Source organism: Oncorhynchus gorbuscha, linkage group LG04, assembly GCF_021184085.1.
Source record: "Oncorhynchus gorbuscha isolate QuinsamMale2020 ecotype Even-year linkage group LG04, OgorEven_v1.0, whole genome shotgun sequence".
Classification (NCBI taxonomy): Eukaryota; Metazoa; Chordata; class Actinopteri; order Salmoniformes; family Salmonidae; genus Oncorhynchus; species Oncorhynchus gorbuscha.
Window position 1 is genome coordinate 8652172 of NC_060176.1, and position 22316 is coordinate 8674487.

The 22316-nt window shown below is 46.0% G+C and overlaps 1 long non-coding RNA gene across 1 annotated transcript in view; it reads right to left on the reverse strand.

Moving 5' to 3' along the window:
* Window positions 1–2339: 2339 nt before the first annotated feature.
* Window positions 2340–22316, reverse strand: part of LOC124033094 — a 61214-nt gene continuing 41237 nt past the window's right edge. The window contains exon 3 of the long non-coding RNA XR_006838313.1: window positions 2340–2541. This is a non-coding gene — a long non-coding RNA (uncharacterized LOC124033094). The remainder of the gene's footprint in view (window positions 2542–22316) is intronic.

Here is a 22316-nt window from a genome sequence, read left to right on the forward strand (position 1 = left end):
GCCATGTCTTTTCCCCAGGAGATTGGTAGCTAGTGGTTTCCCCTCAATTGTCCCTTAAACAGTTACTGTGGTGATCAGGAGAGACTGTTGCCCAGCCTGTTAAACTGCTGGTTCCTGTTTGGCTATTGTGAGTGTTATCTTAACCATGGGGAACCAAAGCACTCCACTGACTGTGACTGTACTCCACAGCCAGACAAAGAGGATGAGCAGTGGAGAGAGGAAGATAGATAGAAGCTGACATCCAATGTATTAAAACCCAACACTATTAGAGATGAGCTTCTGGCAGAAGTGAGGCATCGTAGCTTAAGGCATGGATACCGTTCAGCATGATCTTTCCAGCGGTGTAAGCTATACTGAAGTCACTGAATGTTCATTGTAACACTTCATGTGTCATACATCATTTGAGAAATTAGCATTGTTTCTTTCTAACTAAATCAGTGCCTGGATAGTGCGTGCATGCTTGCTTTTGCTGTGAAAATGGATACTCGTACAGTACAATTAATGTACAGTATGTCAGCAGTTTAAATACTTCAAATTCATTAAGTGCTTATCGTAATAATATAATATATGCCATTTAGCAGAGACTTTTATCCAAAGCAACTTACAGTCACATGTGCATAAATATTACATATGTATGGACCTGGGATTTGAACCCACTACTCTAGGTTACAAGCACCATGCTCTACCAACTGAGCTACAACAGACCACCCCTCATAGACATAAAATCCTCAATTAAAAAAAGGCCATGCCACTATCTTGTCTCCATGACATTGAACTTGGCATGGTGCTCCTTCTGAATAGACAAACCAAAACTCCTTGCCATTTCTACAGTGTGCATGGCCCACTAGCACTGCAGTTGCTAGGTTAGACACACTCATCACTCGGCAATGTGTGTGTGTGTGTGTGTGTGTGTGTGTGTGTGTGTGTGTGTGCGTGCGTGCGTGAAGAAGGACGGTGCGTGCGTGCGACATGGTTAAGTGTTATCCGTGCGTGCGTGCGTGCGTGTGGAAAACGTCCGTTAGGGCATTTTGAGTGGTTCTGCCGTGTGTGCGTGCGTTTTTCAGCATTAGTTAATGCGTGCATGTGTGTGATATGACCCGCACGAGCATCTGACAATCAGTGGAATATTAGAGCCAGGAGAGTTCTCACTCTCCGTAAGTACCTCTTATTGATAGAGAGGCTGACATAGCACTCATCCTGTCTGATACTGATGATGACACACAGCACAGGTGACACATGATAGACCCACACACAGCCGTGCATAGAGCCTCCCCCATCTCTCTTTGTGTAGTCTCTCTCTCTCTCCCCCTCCCTCTCATTTAGATCCTAGCCCTATCTCCCCAGCTCTCTCTCCCCATCTCCCTCTCTCCATCTCTCAGTGTGTGGCTCAGTCCTGTGGTGCTGTAGAAGGTGTTCACCACTGGTGCCCTCACAGTACACCACTAAGGATATCACCACTCACAGGATATCACCAATCACCACTCACAGTGCAACACCAAGGATATCACCAATCACCACTCACAGTACACCACCAAGGATATCACCCCTCACAGGATATCACCAATCACCACTCACAGTGCAACACCAAGGATATCACCAATCACCACTCACAGTACACCAGCAAGGATATCACCCCTCACAGGATATCACCAATCACCACTCACAGTACACCACTAAGGATATCACCCCTCACAGGATATCACCAATCACCACTCACAGTACACCACTAAGGATATCACCCCTCACAGGATATCACCAATCACCACTCACAGTGCACCATCAAGGATATCACCCCTCACAGGATATCACCAATCACCACTCACAGTGCACCATCAAGGATATCACCAATCACCACTCACAGTACACCACCAAGGATATCACCCCTCACAGGATATCACCAATCACCACTCACAGTGCACCATCAAGGATATCACCAATCACCACTCACAGTACACCACTAAGGATATCACCACTCACAGGATATCACCAATCACCACTCACAGTGCACCATCAAGGATATCACCATCATTTACGGTTGACATCCTGGCATTGTCTCATGATAACCCATAACCAATTACTTCATCTTTTCAGTATGCAAACTTGGTACGGTTCTTATCCAACTTTAATCCAGTAGAGGAGCAGGTTGACAATAGGTTGACAATAACAGTATATATAATACATGTGTACATGCATGTGAACAGATGTATATGGGTTTATTTGTATGTGTGTCACGGTTCTTTCACAACATATAGTACTGATGATAGTATCAACCCATTCCAGTTTCATGTCAGTAGAAACTGACTGTAGAATAGGGTAGAATCTCTCTCCCACTGACCTGGAGCCTGTTGCTGGACCATCTCTGAGAGGTCCTGGAGGTGTATGAAGAGGACAAGGCCACCGGCCCCGAACAGCAGAAGGAACCAGAAGGAGCAGGGCAGCTTGACGGCCGTGGCCCTCATCCGTCTTCTCCCACGCAGGGCGTCCACTATCCTACACTCCACCCACAGCATCCTGCTATCCTGCCTCAGCTCAGACTCCTGCCTGGGGAGAGAGAACAGGGACAGAGTCAGCCCAGATAGGACAGGACATAAGATATAGCAGCACAATACAGGACGTAACATGACATGACATAGGGTTAAATGGGTTATAATTACATTAATATAGGTAGGCTAATCATGGTTCATCAACAGTGTTACATCTGCGCCTGACACGCCCTCTACTGCTCATCCTGTGTCTCCTTGACTTGCCGCCACTCCCACAGTGCTCTCTCCCTCTCCCTCTCTCTGTGTGTGTGTGATTGTGTGGGCGGAGACAGGTGTGCTGGAGTCAGAGTAGTCCCCACTTCAGAAGACACACCTGTGCATAACAGGTGTAACAGGTAACAAGTTAACTAGATGCTGGTGAATAGGGGGTCATCAGCGGTGTCTATAAATATACAGAATGAGACTAGAAAAATATAAATAATTAACACATATAATTGAAAATAAGAAACAATTAATCAGCTCGTATGAGTTAATTGATGCCATAACCTTGGAGACCAATAGCAGTCAATCAGATATCAAACCACTTTGACTGGCCTTCAGTCATGGATAAATCAGCCAGTACAATCATATATCAAACCACTTTGACTGGCCTTCAGTCATGGATAAATCAGCCAGTACAATCAGATATCAAACCACTTTGACTGGCCTTCAGTCATGGATAAATCAGCCAGCACAATCAGATATCAAACCACTTTGACTGGCCTTCAGTCATGGATAAATCAGCCAGTACAATCATATATCAAACCACTTTGACTGGCCTTCAGTCATGGATAAATCAGCCAGTACAATCATATATCAAACCACTTTGACTGGCCTTCAGTCATGGATAAATCAGCCAGTACAATCAGATATCAAACCACTTTGACTGGCCTTCAGTCATGGATAAATCAGCCAGTACAATCATATATCAAACCACTTTGACTGGCCTTCAGTCATGGATAAATCAGCCAGTACAATCAGATATCAAACCACTTTGACTGGCCTTCAGTCATGGATAAATCAGCCAGTACAATCAGATATCAAACCACTTTGACTGGCCTTCAGTCATGGATAAATCAGCCAGTACAATCAGATATCAAACCACTTTGACTGGCCTTCAGTCATGGATAAATCAGCCAGTACAATCAGATATCAAACCACTTTGACTGGCCTTCAGTCATGGATAAATCAGCCAGTACAATCAGATATCAAACCACTTTGACTGGCCTTCAGTCATGGATAAATCAGCCAGTACAATCATATATCAAACCACTTTGGCTGGCCTTCAGTCATGGATAAATCAGCCAGTACAATCAGATATCAAACCACTTTGACTGGCCTTCAGTCATGGATAAATCAGCCAGTACAATCATATATCAAACCACTTTGACTGGCCTTCAGTCATGGATAAATCAGCCAGTACAATCAGATATCAAACCACTTTGACTGGCCTTCAGTCATGGATAAATCAGCCAGTACAATCAGATATCAAACCACTTTGACTGGCCTTCAGTCATGGATAAATCAGCCAGTACAATCAGATATCAAACCACTTTGACTGGCCTTCAGTCATGGATAAATCAGCCAGTACAATCAGATATCAAACCACTTTGACTGGCCTTCAGTCATGGATAAATCAGCCAGTACAATCAGATATCAAACCACTTTGACTGGCCTTCAGTCATGGATAAATCAGCCAGTACAATCAGATATCAAACCACTTGGCTGGCCTTCAGTCATGGATAAATCAGCCAGTACAATCAGCCAGGGACATATCTCATTCTTATGCATCTGCAGCGGAGATGCATCTATTGTTTTGCTGGGAACACACGCCCTCTGATCAACTGGATCAAACGCTGGGAAGTGTATGTATCTATCTGCTGAATTCATTAAGCAAACACACAAGGATGTTTGTAAAATGTACTCTGATAATAATGTTTAATTTTTCTATCATATTCACAATTCCCATTTATGGGATATAGCTATTAGTATTTAGTATGCATTGTGGTCTTTTAAAGTATGATTACAGGAAAAACATACACACAAAACCTATATGTGGACTGAATGTTGCACAGCTTCCAATGACAAAATTGTATTATGTTCTGTTTTGTATAACTTACTGCATATCTAATTTCCCTTGGCAATAATGATCTTGTTGGAAAAAAAACAGGTGGCCCAGAAACTATTTATGGTCAGAATTAAACGATTGGCTCCATAACAAAGAGACAAAGAATGATTCAGTTGGTGGCCTATTCCATTCACTATTCAATTACTACCTGAGCCCAGGGATTGACAGGGGTAAAATGGGAGGCAAAATCATGTTCACTGCAGAGCTAATTGTCCTTATTTATGGCAGCTGGCTGATCTGTGGTCAGGGTAATCCGTTCTACTGCTGTGATGGAGATTACCCATCAGAAATTAGATGAGCCACCACAATGACTGCTATTCTGTTATGTAGAAAAGACCAGGGTTCAGATGGTATTTGTTTTCTTTCAAATAATCTGAGCAACTGACTGAGGCGGCCTGGGGAACCAGGTGGGCAAGATGTGCACTTTTGGGACAATTATGTTGTTTCCATTGTGCTCGGCAAGTTCAATCAAGCACACCTGAAGTATAGGTCTGTTTTCTACACTCCTTTGTTCCGGTTATCCAATTGGCTACAGTATGATAGTGGCAATGTCTCGCTCTCTTTCTGTTCATGTCGCTGACATACGTACATCCCACAATTCCCCCATCTAACATACAGTCAGCCCAGTCAGCCCCACACCTCAGCCAGCAGCGGCCCCCAGCCACCTCACACATTCCCCTGCCCCCTGTGACGGTGACCTGGCTGCCAGTGGCTGGCTCTGCAGGGGACACGTACACCCAGACACACTCAGACAAAGGGCTGATGACGGCTCAGACGCAAACAGACATGCTCAAACACCCTCACACATAACACCCAAACACCTTTAGAGTAGCTATTCTCTCTATGGTGCATAACAGCAAATGCTACAGATGAAGTCACAGGTAGGCTATTAATATACAGACAGCCCCTGCAGTAGTGTTCCCATGTTCAGGTGTGAAAAGACAGAATATATTACACAGCATGGCTGAGAGTGCCAATGTCCTAGCTACACTGCTATATGAAGCTTCGGCTTTGACTTAATGAATGCTTTTTAAAATGTATTTTTATTTGATTTCACCTTTATTTAACCAGGTAGTTCTCATTTACAACTGCCACCTGGCCAAGATAAAGCAAAGCAGTGCGACAAAAACAACAACACAGAGTTACACAAGTAATAAACAAACGTACAGTCAATAACACAATAAAAAAATCTATGAACAGTGTGTGCAAATGTAGTAGAGTAGTGAGGTAAGGCAATAAATAGGCCATAGAGGCAAAAATAATTACAATTTAGCATTAACACTGGAGTGATAGATGTGCAGATGATGATGTGCAAGTAGAGATACTGGGGTGCAAAAGAGCAAGAGGATAAGTAACAATATGGGGATGAGGTGGTTGGGTGTGATATTTACAGATTGCCTGTAGAGGTACAGTGATCGGTACGCTGCTCTGACAGCTGATGCTTAAAGTTAGAGTGGGAGATATAAGACTCCAGCTTCAGTGATTTTTGCAATTAGTTCCAGTCATTGGCAACAGAGAACTGGAAGGAAAGGCGGCCAAAGGAGGTGTTGGCTTTGGGGGTGTCCAGTGAAATATACCTGCTGGAGAGCGTACTATGGGTGGGTGTTGCTATGGTGACCAGTGAGCTGAGATAAGGTGGGGCTTTACCTAGCATAGACTTATAGATGACCTGGAGCCAGTGTGTTTGGTGACGAATATGTAGTGAGGGCCAGCCAACAAGAGCATACAGGTCGCTATGGTGGGTGATATATGGGGCTTTGGTGTAAAGCTTCTCGTTGGTGGAAGGTGAGGAGGACCAAAATGCATCATAGTAAGTGTTTGTCATATTTTAATAAAAAAAACTGAACACTACACAAAATAACAACGAAGAGAAAACGAAACAGTTCTGCCAGGTGAACAGACACTAAACAGAAAATAAACACCCACAACCAAAATGGGGAAAACAGGCTACCTAAGTATGATTCTCAATCAGAGACAACGAACAACACCTGCCTCTGATTGAGAACCATACTAGGCCAAACACATAGAAATATAACAACATAGAAAAAAAAATAGACTACCCACCCCAACTCATGCCCTGACCAACCTAACACAAAGACATAAAAAAGGAACTAACGTCAGAACGTGACAGTACCCCCCGCCAAAGGTGTGGACTCCGGCCGCAAAACCTGAACCTATAGGGGAGTGTCTGGGTGGGCGTCTGTCCGCGGTGGCGGCTCTGGTGCGGGACGTGGACCCCACTCCACCATAGTCCATTGCCCGCTTAAGTGGCGCCTTAGGAGCGGCGACCCTCGCCGACGACCTCGGACTGGGGACCCTTGCAGCGGGCCCCGAATAGATGGGAGACTCCGGCAGCGCCGGACAGGCGGGAGACTCCGGCTGCGCCATAGTGAAGGGCGACTCCGGCAGCGCCGCAGTGAAGGACGACTCCGGCAGCGCCGGAGTGACGGGCGGCTCTGGCAGCTCCTGACTGACGGGCGGCTCTGGCAGCTCCTGACTGACGGACGGCTCTGGCAGCTCCTGACTGACGGGCGGCTCTGGCAGCTCCTGACTGATGGGCGGCTCTGGCAGCTCCTGACTGACGGGCGGCTCTGGCAGCTCAGGACAGACGGGTGGCTCAGGCAGCTCAGGACAGACGGGCGGCTCTGGCAGCTCAGGACAGACGGGCGGCTCTGGCAGCTCAGGACAGACGGGTGGCTCAGGCAGCTCAGGACAGACGGGCGGCTCTGGCCTGGAGAGAGAACCTGGGGGTAGGAGACGGAGAGACAGCCTGGTGCTTGGGACTGCCACAGGACCCACCAGGCTGGGGAGACCTACAGGAGGCCTGGTACGTGGAGGAGGCACCGGATGGACCGGGCTGTGCGGGAGCACTGGAGCTCTGGTGCGCAGCCTTGGCACCACTCCTCCAGGCTGGAGACCACTTTAGCCCGGACCATCCAGAGTGCAGGCACAGGTTGAACCGAGCTGTGGGTGAGCACTGGAGATCTAGTGCATACTACTCGCACCTCTCCCTTAGGCTCAATGCCCATATTCACCCGGCACGGGCGGAGCGCAGGCATAGGACGCGCTGCACCCTCCCAGCGCCCTGGAGACACAGCACGCAGAGCCGGCGCAGGATACCCTGGCTGGATGCCCACTCTCGCATGGCACTTGCGGGGGGCTGGCCTATAGCGCTCTGGGGTATGAGCGCGTACTGGCGACACCGTGCTCACCACCACGCTTTTGGTAAGCACGGGGAATGACCACACACCTGCCTCTCGTGCCTGTCGCACTGCCATGCTACCTCCTCATATCGCCGCCGCTCAGCTTTCGCTGCCTCCAGTTCTTCCTTGGGGCGGCGATATTCCCCAGCCTGTGTCCAGGGTCCCTTGCCGTTCATTATCTCCTCCCAAGTCCAGGAGTCCAGAACCATCTGCTCCTGGTTACCACACTGCTTGGTCCTTCTTTGGTGGGTGATTCTGTAACGCTTCTCGTTGGTGGAAGGAGAGGAGGACCAAAATGCAGCGTGGTAAGTGTTTGTCATATTTTAATAGAAAAAACTGAACACTACACAAAATAACAATGAAGAGAAAATAAAACAGTTCTGCCAGGTGAACAGACACTAAACAGAAAATAAACAACCACAACCAAAATGGGGAAAACAGGCTACCTAAGTATGATTCTCAATCACAGACAACGAACGACATCTGCCTCTGATTGAGAACCATACTAGGCCAAACACATAGAAAAAATAACATAGACTACCCACCCCAACTCACACCCTGACTAACCTAACACAAAGACATAAAAAGGAACTAAGGTCAGAACGTGACATTTGGTGATAAAACGGATGGCACTGTAATAGACTACATCCAGGTTGCTGAGTAGAGTGACATCACCGAAGTCAAAGATCGGTAGGATAGTCAGTTTTACGAGGGTATGTTTGGCAGCATGAGTGAAGGAGGCTTTGTTGTGAAATAGGAAGTGAATTCTAGATTTAATTTTGGATTGGAGATGCTTAATGTGAGTCTGGACATTAACATCCTTAATTCAATAAATGAAAATCCATGGTGTTATTGTGTTCGATCACTGCACTATTGTCAATGTGGTTACATAGAATTACAAGTTCAGACCAGAGAGCTTCATATTCAGCTTCATAATAATGACTTGCCCATTTCCTGACCTCTACCTGCAGAACATCTACTGTCATGTTTGTCATTTATTGTCATGTCTTGTCCCTGTGCTCCCCATGCTATTCGTTTCCCTCTGCTGGTCTTGTTTGGTTCTATCCCTCTCTCTCCCCCTCCCTCTCTCACTCTCTCGCTCTCTCTTCTCTCTGTCGTTCCGTTCCTGCTCCCAGCTGTTCCTATTCCCCTAATCATCATTTAGTCTTCCCACACCTGTTCCCGATCCTTTCCCCCTGATTAGACTCCCTATTTATTCCTTTGTGTTCCGTTCCTGTGCCGTCGGTTCCTTGTTTTGTATTCACCATGCTGTGATTGCGTTTCGCCCTGTCCTGTCGTGTTTTTTGCCGTGATTGTGTATCACCCTGTCCTGTCGTGTTTTGTGCCTTCATCAGACGCTGCGTGTGAGCAGGTGTCTCAGTCGACTACGGCCTGCGCCTACCCGAAGCGACCTGCAGTCTGTGGCCGCTTCTCCAGTTGTTTTCCCTTCTACAAATCTAGAGGATTTCAGTTATTCCGTTTTGAACATTAATAAACTCTGTTTCTGTTAAGTCGCGTTTGGGTCCTCTTTCACCTGCATGATAGAAGGAACCGACCAAGGAATGGACCCAGCGACTTCAGACGCTCGTTACACTGCCGTCGAGTTCCCAAGGAGCCATGCTCGGCAGACACGAGCAGGAATTGTCTGCTGCTCGCCATGCCGTGGAGAACCTGGCCGCTCAGGTTTCCGACCTCTCTGGACAGTTCCAGAGTCTACGTCTCGTGCCACCTGTTACTTCCTGGCCTGCCGAGCCTCCAGAACCCAGGGTTAATAACCCACCTTGCTACTCCGGGCAGCCCACTGAGTGCCGCTCCTTTCTCACGCAGTGTGAGATTGTGTTCTCTCTCCAACCCCACACATACTCTAGAGAGAGAGCTCGGGTTGCTTACGTCATTTCACTCCTTACTGGCCGGGCTCGAGAATGGGGCACAGCTATCTGGGAGGCAAGGGCTGATTGCTCTAACAGATTCCAGAACTTTAAAGAGGAGATGATTCGGGTTTTTGACCGTTCAGTTTTTGGTGGGGAGGCTTCTAGGGCCCTGGCTTCCTTATGCCAAGGTGAACGGTCCATAACGGATTATTCCATTGAGTTTCGCACTCTTGCTGCCTCTAGTGAGTGGAACGAGCCGGCGCTGCTCGCTCGTTTTCTGGAGGGACTCCACGCAGTGGTTAAGGATGAGATTCTCTCCCGGGAGGTTCCATCAGATGTGGATTCTTTGATTGCTCTCGCCATCCGCATAGAACGACGGGTAGATCTTCGTCACCGGGCTCGTGGAAGAGAGCTCGCATCAACGGTGTTTCCCTGCTCCGCATCGCAACCATCTCCCTCCTCTGGCTTTGAGACTGAGCCCATGCAGCTGGGAGGGATTCGCATCTCGAATAAGGAGAGGGAACGGAGGATCACCAACCGCCTGTGCCTCTATTGCGGAGTTGCTGGACATTTTGTTTATTCATGTCCAGTAAGAGGCCAGAGTCCATCAGTAAGCGGAGGGCTACTGGTGAGCGCTACTACTCAGGTCCCTTCATCTAGATCTTGTACTACTATGTCGGTCCATCTACGCTGGACCGGTTCGGGTGCTACATGCAGTGCTTTGATTGACTCTGGGGCTGAGGGTTGTTTCATGGACGAAGCATGGGTTCGAAACATAACATTCCTTTCAGACCGTTAGACAGGCCTACGCCCATGTTTGCCTTAGATGGTAGTCATCTTCCCAGTATCAAATTTGAGACACTACCTTTAACTCTCACAGTATCTGGTAACCACAGTGAGACTATTTCTTTTTTGATTTTCCATTCACCGTTTACACCTGTTGTTTTGGGTCATCCCTGGCTAGTATGTCATAATCCTTCTATTAATTGGTCTAGTAATTCTATCCTATCCTGGAACGTTTCTTGTCATGTGAAGTGTTTAATGTCTGCCATCCCTCCCGTTTCTTCTCTCCCTACTTCTCAGGAGGAACCTGGCGATTTGACAGGAGTGCCGGAGGAATATCATGATCTGCGCACGGTCTTCAGTCGGTCCCGAGCCAACTCCCTTCCTCCTCACCGGTCGTATGATTGTAGTATTGATCTCCTTCCAGGGACCACGCCTCCTCGAGGTAGACTATACTCTCTGTCGGCTCCCGAACGTAAGGCTCTCGAGGATTATTTGTCTGTGTCTCTTGACGCCGGTACCATAGTGCCTTCTTCTTCTCCGGCCGGGGCGGGGTTCTTTTTGTTAAGAAGAAGGACGGTACTCTGCGCCCCTGCGTGGATTATCGAGGGCTGAATGACATAACGGTTAAGAATCGTTATCCGCTTCCCTTATGTCATCAGCCTTCGAGATTCTGCAGGGAGCCAGGTGCTTTACTAAGTTGGACCTTCGTAACGCTTACCATCTCGTGCGCATCAGAGAGGGGGACGAGTGGAAAACGGCGTTTAACACTCCGTTAGGGCATTTTGAGTACCGGGTTCTGCCGTTCGGTCTCGCCAATGCGCCAGCTGTTTTTCAGGCATTAGTTAATGATGTTCTGAGAGACATGCTGAACATTTTTGTTTTTGTCTATCTTGACGATATCCTGATTTTTTCTCCGTCACTCGAGATTCATGTTCAGCACGTTCGACGTGTTCTACAGCGCCTTTTAGAGAATTGTCTCTACGTAAAGGCTGAGAAGTGCTCTTTTCATGTCTCCTCCGTTACTTTTCTCGGTTCCGTTATTTCCGCTGAAGGCATTCAGATGGATTCCGCTAAGGTCCAAGCTGTCAGTGATTGGCCCGTTCCAAGGTCACGTGTCGAGTTGCAGCGCTTTTTAGGTTTCGCTAATTTCTATCGGCGTTTCATTCGTAATTTCGGTCAAGTTGCTGCCCCTCTCACAGCTCTTACTTCTGTCAAGACGTGTTTTAAGTGGTCCGGTTCCGCCCAGGAGCTTTTGATCTTCTAAAAGAACGTTTTACGTCCGCTCCTATCCTCGTTACTCCTGACGTCACTAGACAATTCATTGTCGAGGTTGACGCTTCAGAGGTAGGCGTGGGAGCCATTCTATCCCAGCGCTTCCAGTCTGACGATAAGGTTCATCCGTGCGCTTATTTTTCTCATCGCCTGTCGCCATCTGAGCGCAACTATGATGTGGGTAACCGTGAACTGCTCGCCATCCGCTAGCCCTAGGCGAATGGCGACAGTGGTTGGAGGGGCGACCGTTCCTTTGTCGTTTGGACAGACCATAAGAACCTTGAGTACATCCGTTCTGCCAAACGACTTAATGCCCGTCAAGCTCGTTGGGCGTTGTTTTTCGCTCGTTTCGAGTTTGTGATTTCTTACCGTCCGGGTAGCAAGAACACCAAGCCTGATGCCTTATCCCGTCTGTTTAGTTCTTCTGTGGCTTCTACTGATCCCGAGGGGATTCTTCCTTATGGGCGTGTTGTCGGGTTGACAGTCTGGGGAATTGAAAGACAGGTTAAGCAAGCACTCACGCACACTGCGTCGCCGCGCGCTTGTCCTAGTAACCTCCTTTTCGTTCCTGTTTCCACTCGTCTGGCTGTTCTTCAGTGGGCTCACTCTGCCAAGTTAGCTGGTCATCCCGGTGTTCGAGGCACTCTTGCGTCTATTCGCCAGCGCTTTTGGTGGCCGACTCAGGAGCGTGACACGCGCCGTTTCGTGGCTGCGTGTTCAGACTGCGCGCAGAAGAAGTCTGGTAATTTTTTTCTGCTTCTGCTCCTGGTCTTGCTGGGTCTCAGTCTGTTCCCTGCCATCGCATCTCTCCTGTTCTTGTCCCTGCCCTTGCTGTGTCTCAGTCTGTCCCTAGTTCTCATTTTTTTTTAGAGTAGTACCCTAGTTTCCCTTTTTATCGTTTTTTTCGTTACGGTCCTGAGGAGAGGAGTTGGGTTCTTTCTCGGGACGTGCTGGACCGTTTGATCTATGATTTCCTCCGTTGCCGCCAGTGTTCCTCCTCGAGAGCGCCAGGAGGCGCTCGGTGAGTGGGGGGGTACTGTCATGTTTGTCATTTATTGTCATGTCTTGTCCCTGTGCTCCCCATGCTATTCGTTTCCCTCTGCTGGTCTTGTTTGGTTCTATCCCTCTCTCTCCCCCTCCCTCTCTCACTCTCTCGCTCTCTCTTCTCTCTGTCGTTCCGTTCCTGCTCCCAGCTGTTCCTATTCCCCTAATCATCATTTAGTCTTCCCACACCTGTTCCCGATCCTTTCCCCTGATTAGACTCCCTATTTATTCCTTTGTGTTCCGTTCCTGTGCCGTCGGTTCCTTGTTTTGTATTCACCATGCTGTGATTGCGTTTCGCCCTGTCCTGTCGTGTTTTTTGCCGTGATTGTGTATCACCCTGTCCTGTCGTGTTTTGTGCCTTCATCAGACGCTGCGTGTGAGCAGGTGTCTCAGTCGACTACGGCCTGCGCCTACCCGAAGCGACCTGCAGTCTGTGGCCGCTTCTCCAGTTGTTTTCCCTTCTACAAATCTAGAGGATTTCAGTTATTCCGTTTTGAACATTAATAAACTCTGTTTCTGTTAAGTCGCGTTTGGGTCCTCTTTCACCTGCATGATATCTACAGTGTGCTACATGTAACACGTAAAAATGACACACACACACACACACGCACACGCACACACACACACACACACACACACACACACACACACACACACACACACACACACACACACACACACACACACACACACACACACACACACACACACACACACACACACACACAATATCTCGTTAAAATCTTAATCTGGGTTTACATACAGTATCGATATTGTGCAAAATGCACAATTATATTTAATGAGCACATTTGAGTAATATTCCAGCTAAAGCAGCCTGAAACCCAGCAGACCAGCGACTGGGAGCTCATTAAAGAGTACCACAGCATGAGGCTAGAGAGGGCAAAGGAGTTGCAGCTGGTATTGTGAAAGTCTCCAATGAAAGACATTCAAATAATTATTATGGGGATGCAGTGGAGAATAGCAAAGTGTGGAAATGGAGGGAAGTTTGTTGAGGAAACAGTTTCTCAGTACAGTATGGGTGTGCCCCACATGCCATTCTATCCCCTATATAGTGCACTACTTTTAACCCTAGCCCTGTGGTCCCTGGTCAAAAGCAGGGTTTTATCTGCATAGAAACGTTTTGGGCGGGTTGCTCTAGTGTTTTTTCAGGCCAAATAATAATATTATTATTATTATTTTAATTGAAAATTGGGATAATTAAATGTTTTCAGTGTTATTAACTTAAAAGGACTAAAATCAGATATAAAGTATGTAGAAAAGATAATGGATCTATATTGTTTTAAATAATTACTAACAATCACCAAATTAAAAGCTAGACAGTCAGGGAGAATCAAAAAATCTACTCATTATGCATTCAGGAGTAATTTTGTCATGGCGTGGGGCCCCCATTGATTTTGTTAAAATGTTGAGTCACTCAGATAGCTTCAGCCATGGCAAGATGTGTAGAATTTCAGGAAACTAGCTTTAGAACAACTCAATTTTGTCACTGAGACCAACAGGAGGGCCTCTAAAATGTTGGGTTGGTGACCACACCATTGACCACCCCCATGGCCACACCCTCACCACACCCCTACCACCTATGCCCCATTTTGCTGTTCATCGACTACAGCTCGGCATTCAACACCATAGTACCCTCCAAGCTCGTCATCAAGCTCGAGACCCTGGGTCTCGACCCCGCCCTGTGCAACTGGGTACTGGACTTCCTGACGGGCCGCCCCCAGGTGGTGAGGGTAGGCAACAACATCTCCTCCCCGCTGATCCTCAACACGGGGGCCCCACAAGGGTGCGTTCTGAGCCCTCTCCTGTACTCCCTGTTCACCCACGACTGCGTGGCCACGCACGCCTCCAACTCAATCATCAAGTTTGCGGACGACACAACAGTGGTAGGCTTGATTACCAACAACGACGAGACGGCCTACAGGGAGGAGGTGAGGGCCCTCGGAGTGTGGTGTCAGGAAAATAACCTCACACTCAACGTCAACAAAACTAAGGAGATGATTGTGGACTTCAGGAAACAGCAGAGGGAACACCCCCCTATCCACATCGATGGAACAGTAGTGGAGAGGGTAGCTAGTTTTAAGTTCCTCGGCATACACATCACAGACAAACTGAATTGGTCCACTCACACTGACAGCGTCGTGAAGAAGGCGCAGCAGCGCCTATTCAACCTCAGGAGGCTGAAGAAATTCGGCTTGTCACCAAAAGCACTCACAAACTTCTACAGATGCACAATCGAGAGCATCCTGGCGGGCTGTATCACCGCCTGGTACGGCAACTGCTCCGCCCTCAACCGTAAGGCTCTCCAGAGGGTAGTGAGGACTGCACAACGCATCACCGGGGGCAAACTACCTGCCCTCCAGGACACCTACACCACCCGTTGTTACAGGAAGGCCATAAAGATCATCAAGGACATCAACCACCCGAACCACTGCCTGTTCACCCCGCTATCATCCAGAAGGCGAGGTCAGTACAGGTGCATCAAAGCTGGGACCGAGAGACTGAAAAACAGCTTCTATCTCAAGGCCATCAGACTGTTAAACAGCCACCACTAACATTGAGTGGCTGCTGCCAACACACTGTCATTGACACTGACCCAACTCCAGCCATTTTAATAATGGGAATTGATGGGAAATGATGTAAATATATCACTAGCCACTTTAAACAATGCTACCTTATATAATGTTACTTACCCTACATTATTCATCTCATATGCATATGTATATACTGTACTCTACATCATCGACTGCATCCTTATGTAACACATGTATCACTAGCCACTTTAACTATGCCACTTTGTTTACTTTGTCTACACACTCATCTCATATGTATATACTGTACTCGATACCATCTACTGTATGCTGCTCTGTACCATCACTCATTCATATATCCTTATGTACATGTTCCTTATCCCCTTACACTGTGTATAAGACAGTAGTTTTGGAATTGTTAGTTAGATTACTTGTTGGTTATCACTGCATTGTCGGAACTAGAAGCACAAGCATTTCGCTACACTCGCATTAACATCTGCTAACCATGTGTATGTGACAAATAACATTTGATTTGATTTGATTTGATTTGATTTTGATCCAGAAAAAAATCTAAAAGTAGTGAACTATAAAGGGAATAGGATACCATTGGGATGCATCCTATTACCTACACAGGAAGTCATCCAAACCTCCCAGGTAATAGCATAAACACAGCACACAGCACAGAACTAGACGCTTGATTCCGTCTCTGTGGGCTTTCAAATGCGGTCTCTTTGTGTGTTGAGAACTTCTTATGACTCATTCTCAGCTACAGTACATAAACATCTCATTTTCATATAACGGAGGTATAAAAGGTAGGCATATAATTTTGTCATTTGAACCCCAAGCGCTACTGTATGGATTTCCATTTGTGAGAAGAATAAAATGAAAGAAGGAAAGCAAAGCTGGGTGTCTGGTTTGTTTGTACGAGGGTAAGAGATATTTCATGTTGTGATATGTGTTGCATAATGTAGCCATAGAGACAGGAGAATGTCTTTACTGGTGGTGCAAATCTTAATGCTCACCATCCTAAAGTCTTTTCACATCTCCTTTTTTTGTTTCACGACAGTACTGTCGTGACGTTGTATTAGTTAATGTGACGACTGTTGCTCATTGGAATGATTAAAGGTTTCTAATTGTGTGATTAAATGAATCAAGGAATTATTAACTCATTCACCGGGGGCACCATGGGACAATTCGTTTTATTGAGTTTCTATTTCCCAAATTAATTCAAAGAATATCAGAATATTGATTTTACAACAGTCTCTAATTAATCAGTTTCCTCTACAGTCTCCATTCTGAACGTCGCATAATCCGGGAATCTGCACGGACCCGGGTCTCACCAATGAGTACGTACCACACCAATCTTAGTTGAGTATTTATTTGCTAGAAGGGTAAAATGATGATAAAAGATGTGCATACACAACACACAGTCTAGGCTATTGATTATAACTTAGTATAACTGGCCAACACACTATGGCGCATGTCACCCAAAATGGGGATTTAAAAGAGATAAAGAGAAAGTACACGAGAGAAATATACATTTGGGTACATTTGTCAGCTATGCTTATTTTAACCCTAGCCTTGCCCCGAACTGCCGCTCTTATGGGTCAGAATATAATGATGTAATTACGTGTGGGAGGTCTCAGATGGGAAGCTCCGCGTGGGTCGTTTAGGCTTCTCAATGACGCACTTCTCCGGCACAACTCCCTGGTTGTCCTCACGATGTCAGTGTCCTTTTGGCTTAGTGGCCTGATTCCTCGCCCTTGTTCTGAAAGGGATCTTCAGAGGACAGCCAGCTCTGTAGCTCAGAGCTCACAGCGTAGGAATGGAAACAGTGTAGATATCAGGATTCGATGGGGAGTAGAGGCCAGGTGTTCCGGCTTGAATTCACCCGCTTAGACACAGCTACTCATCCATAGCATGTGTATAAAAAAATATTTATTTTGTCTTCAATGCTGTGTTGTGTTTTGGGTTCGTTGACTTTTTAGACCTTGGCTGCAGCTTGGGTCACTTAGTCTGATATGTTAATTCTTCACTCACATGTCTCGGGTCAGAAGAGGGCGTAACTGCCTTTAGGGCAATTCTCTGGGCATACCAAGTTAAGGGGCAAGGTCTAGATTTTACTCAAATCCAATTTTAGACAACTAACTTCACATTTCATCTTTATTAAAACATTCTCTTTGATTTGGACATTTTCCACACAACGTACAATGTATAAATATATACTGGGAAAACTCTTAAAGTTACAATGTTTTCATAATAATGTCATCTATTAACCTTTAATAACAAAACAAAAATGACATAGATTTTTAATAATCCATCCATCGTCATGACCACCATTGTGGCTGACGGAAACCATTGTTCCAAAGTCCCTTTATTTCATGTTTAATGTTCTGAGGCTGGTTCTCCATAGTAACAGGACAAAGGAATGTTGTATGCGGCCTAAGATTTACCATGGGTGTGAGGGGTCATAAAACCCCCACATCTTCAGACCCCTAGATCTCTCTTCCTCTTTTGGGGTTGAGAGATAATCTGTAGGGTTGTGGTCTCCTGTAACCTGACCTGATCAGGACAGTCATGACAGTACATAACGTACCTGTTGATATGTTGAGCGTGGTGTCACTGAGCGAGGTGGTTACCAAGTAATGGTGCTGCGTTGGTCCTTAAAACTATAATAGCCATCTGTTCTTTAGCAAACAGTTCATCTCAATCTCAATCATGATAACTGTTCGTGTGTAGAATCTACACTGTAGATGATGAGTTAAAGAGACTAGTATTAAATTGCATCAAACCATACGACAACAAATTGACAATGACTTAATTTGACATTCAAACTTCAACTGTTCCTGAAACCGTTGTTCCTTGCCTTCCTGGGCCCAATGTATACCCCCACAAAAGTCTGTTTGCCTGCATGGGTAAACACACATACTGATCAATAGAGATGAGTCTGTACTGACCTCCTGTCCCTCCCCTTTAATCAATGCTTAATGCTTTACAGACAGACAAGGCAGGAACCATTTTAAATCCTTTAAAAATAAAGTTAGTTAAACCTAAATCAGGAAGTTGAATGGAGATCCAAGGCCAACATAAGAATTGTCTAAAATGTTGTTTAAGTATTAGGCTCTGGCAAAGTCTATATGAAGGTATCAATAGGATCAAATCCAAATCTTGCCACTCTAACAAATTAGGTCTGACATAACACAGAATAACTGATTAACAACATAACAGAAGCTGCTTTAGCCATATTGTCCGTATTGTCCCTTGGACTTTCTGTTCACTCAATATACTAATTCAAATACAAAAGGTTAGGTTCATATAGAGAGAGAACGTAAGAGAGAGAGAGAGCGAGAGAGAGAGAGAGAGAGAGAGAGAGAGAGAGAGAGAGAGAGAGAGAGAGAGAGAGAGAGAGAGAGAGAGAGGGAGCAGAGAGAGAGAGCGAGAGAGAGAGAGAGAGAGAGAGAGAGAGAGAGAGAGAGAGAGAGAGAGAGAGAGAGAGAGAGAGAGAGAGAGAGCAAAGAGAGAGAGAGAGAGAGAGAGAGAGAGAGAGAGAGAGAGAGAGAGAGAGAGAGAGGAAGAAAGAGAAAAAGAGAGGGAGGGAGAGGGAGAGGTGTAACTATCATCTACCTGAAACCTAATGCAGAGGAGTCCCCTAAGCTGTGCTCTTTTGTACTGTCCTTTACTGAATTACGCTCTTCACATTCAAACAAATAATTGCAGTGTCGAACACAATAATGCAAATGACAGTTTAATTGAATTGAACGCTGCTTTTCCTTCACAGTTGTATTCAATCAGCAACCCATATTAAAGTGAATACATAATGATGCAATGTGAAGCCACATCATAATAGATCGTAGAAACTCATATTGCACTAAAGTCTGACTATTTTATTTATTTATTTCACCTTTATTTAACCAGGTAGGCTAGTTGAGAACAAGTTATCATTTGCAACTGCGACCTGGCCAAGATAAAGCGTAGCAATTTGACACATACAACAACACAGAGTTACACGTGGAATAAACAAAACATACAGTCAATAATAGAGTAGAACAGAAGAAAACAAAAAGTCTATATATAGTGAGTGCAAATGAGGTATGTTAAGGAAATAAATAGGCCATGGTGGTGAAGTAATTACAATATAGCAATTAAACACTGGAATGGTAGATCGGCGGAAGATGAATGTGCAGGTAGATACTGGGGTGCAAAGGAGCAAAATAAATAAATACCAGTATGGGGATGAGGTAGGTAGATAGATGGGCTGTTTACAGATAGGCTAAGTACAGGTGCAGTGATCTGTAAACTGCTCTGACAGCTTGTGCTTAAAGCTAGTGAGGGAGATGTGAGTCTCCAGCTTCAGAGATTTTTGCAATTCGTTCCAGTCATTGGCAGCAGAGAACTGGAAGGAAAGATGACCAAAGGAGGAATTGGCTTTGGGGGTGACCAGTGAGATATACCTGCTGGAGCGCGTGCTACGAGTGGGTGCTGCTATGGTGACCAGTGAGCTGAGATAAGGTGGGGCTTTACCTAGCAGAGACTTGTAGATAACCTGTAGCCAGTGGGTTTGGCGACGAATATGAAGCGAGGGCCAACCAACGAGAGCGTACAGGTCGCAATGGTGGGTAGTGTATGGGGTTTTGGTGACAAAACAGATGGCCCTGTGATAGACTGCATCCAGTTTGTTGAGTAGAGTGTTGGAGGCTATTTTATAGATGACATCACTGAAGTCGAGGATCGGTAGGATGGTCAGTTTTACGAGGGTATGTTTTGCAGCATGAGTAAAGGATGCTTTGTTGCGATATAGGAAGCCGATTCTAGATTTAATATTGTATTGGAGATGCTTAATGTGAGTCTGGAAGGAGAGTTTACAGTCTAACCAGACACCCAGGTATTTGTAGTTGTCCACGTATTCTAAGTCAGAGCCGTCCAGAGTAGTGATGCTGGACGGGCGAGCAGGTGTGGGCAACGATCGATTGAAAAGCATGCATTTAGTTTTACTTGCATTTAAGAGCAGTTGGAGGCGACAGAAGGTGAGTTGTATGGCATTGAAGCTTGTCTGGAGGTTAGTTAACACAGTGTCCAAGGAGGGGCCAGAAGTATACAGAATGGTGTCGTCTGCGTAGAGGTGGATCAAAGAATCACCAGCAGCAAGAGCAACATCATTGATGTATACAGAAAATAGAGTCGGCCCGAGAATTGAACCCTGTGGCACACCCATAGAGACTGTCAGAGGTCCAGACAACAGGCCCTCCGATTTGACACACTGAACTCTATCAGAGAAGTCGTTGGTAAACCAGGCGAGACAATCATTTGAGAAACCAAGGCTGTCGAGTCTGCCAATAAGAATGTTGTGATTGACAGAGTCGAAAGCCTTGGCCAGGTCAATGAATACGGCTGCACAGTAATGTCTCTTATCGATGGCGGTTATGATGTCGTTTAGAACCTTGAGCGTGGCTGTGGTGCACCCATGACCAGCTCTGAAACCAGATTGCATAGCGGAGAATGTATGGTGGGATTCGAAATGGTCAGTAATCTGTTTGTTAACTTGGCTTTCGAAGACCTTAGAAAGACAGGGTAGGATAGATATAGGTCTGTAGCATTTGGGTCTAGAGTGTCACCCCCTCTGAAGAGGGGGAGGACTGTGGCGGCTTTCCAATCTTTGGGAATCTCAGACAATACGAAAGAGAGGTTGAACAGGCTAGTAATAGGGGTTGCAACAATTTCGGCAGATAATTTTAGAAAGAGAGGGCCCAGATTGTCTAGCCCGGCTGATTTGTAGGGTTCCAGATTTTGCAGCTCTTTCAGAACATCGGCTATCTGGATTTGGGTAAAGGAGAAATGGTGGGGGCTTTGGCGGGTTGCTGTGGAGGGTGCCGTGCAGTTGACTGGGGTAGGGGTAGCCATGTGGAAAGCATGGCCAGCCGTAGAGAAATGCTTATTGTAATTCTCAATTATAGTGGATTTATCGGTGGTGACAATGTTTCCTAGCCTCAGAGCAGTGGGCAGCTGGGAGGAGGTGCTCTAATTCTCCACGGACTTTACAGTGTCCCAGACTAAGACCTTGGAAGCTGAGCATATATTACACTAAATATGTATCCTTCATTAGCTGTGAAGGGGCTATATCTAAACCTCATTAATAAGCAAGGCCAAAACCAAGAAGTTCTGAGAGATACTAGCACTTTGTTTGATGTTGCATCAAATTTTGCCGGTTTGTCGGTTTGGATTAATTACATGAGTGTAATATGAGCGTAATATACGAGTGGGACACAATTCCTCCACTGCGATGTGAGAGACTGATCAACAACTACAGGAAGCATTTGGTTGCAATCATCACAGCTAAAGGTGGAAAATCAGTTATTGAGCATAAGGGAGCAATGACTTTTTCACACAGGGGTATTGCGTGTTGAATAACTTTGTTAATTAATTAAATAAATCAAATAAGTATCCATTCTTTTGTAATTTATTCACTCAGGTTCCCTTTATCTAACAGGTTTTGGTTGAAGACCTGATCAAATCAAATCAAACTTTATTTGTCACATGCGCCGAATACAACAAGTGTAGACTTTACCACGAAATGCTAACTTACAAGCCCTTAACCAACAGTGCAGTTCAAGAAGAAGAAAATATTTACCAAGATAACATTCAATATCGAATCCATCTCGAATCCCACCGTACCTTCTCCGCTGTGCAATCTGGTTTCCGAGCCGGTCACGGGTGCGCCTCAGCCACACTCAAGGTACTAAACGATATCATAACCGCCATCGATAAAAGACAGTACTGTGCAGCCATCTTCATCGACCTTGCCAAGGCTTTCGACTCTGTCAATCACCATATTCTTATCGGCAGACTCAGTAGCCTCGGTTTTTCGGATGACTGCCTTGCCTGGTTCACCAATTACTTTGCAGGCAGAGTTCAGTGTGTCAAATCGGAGGGCATGATGTCCGGTC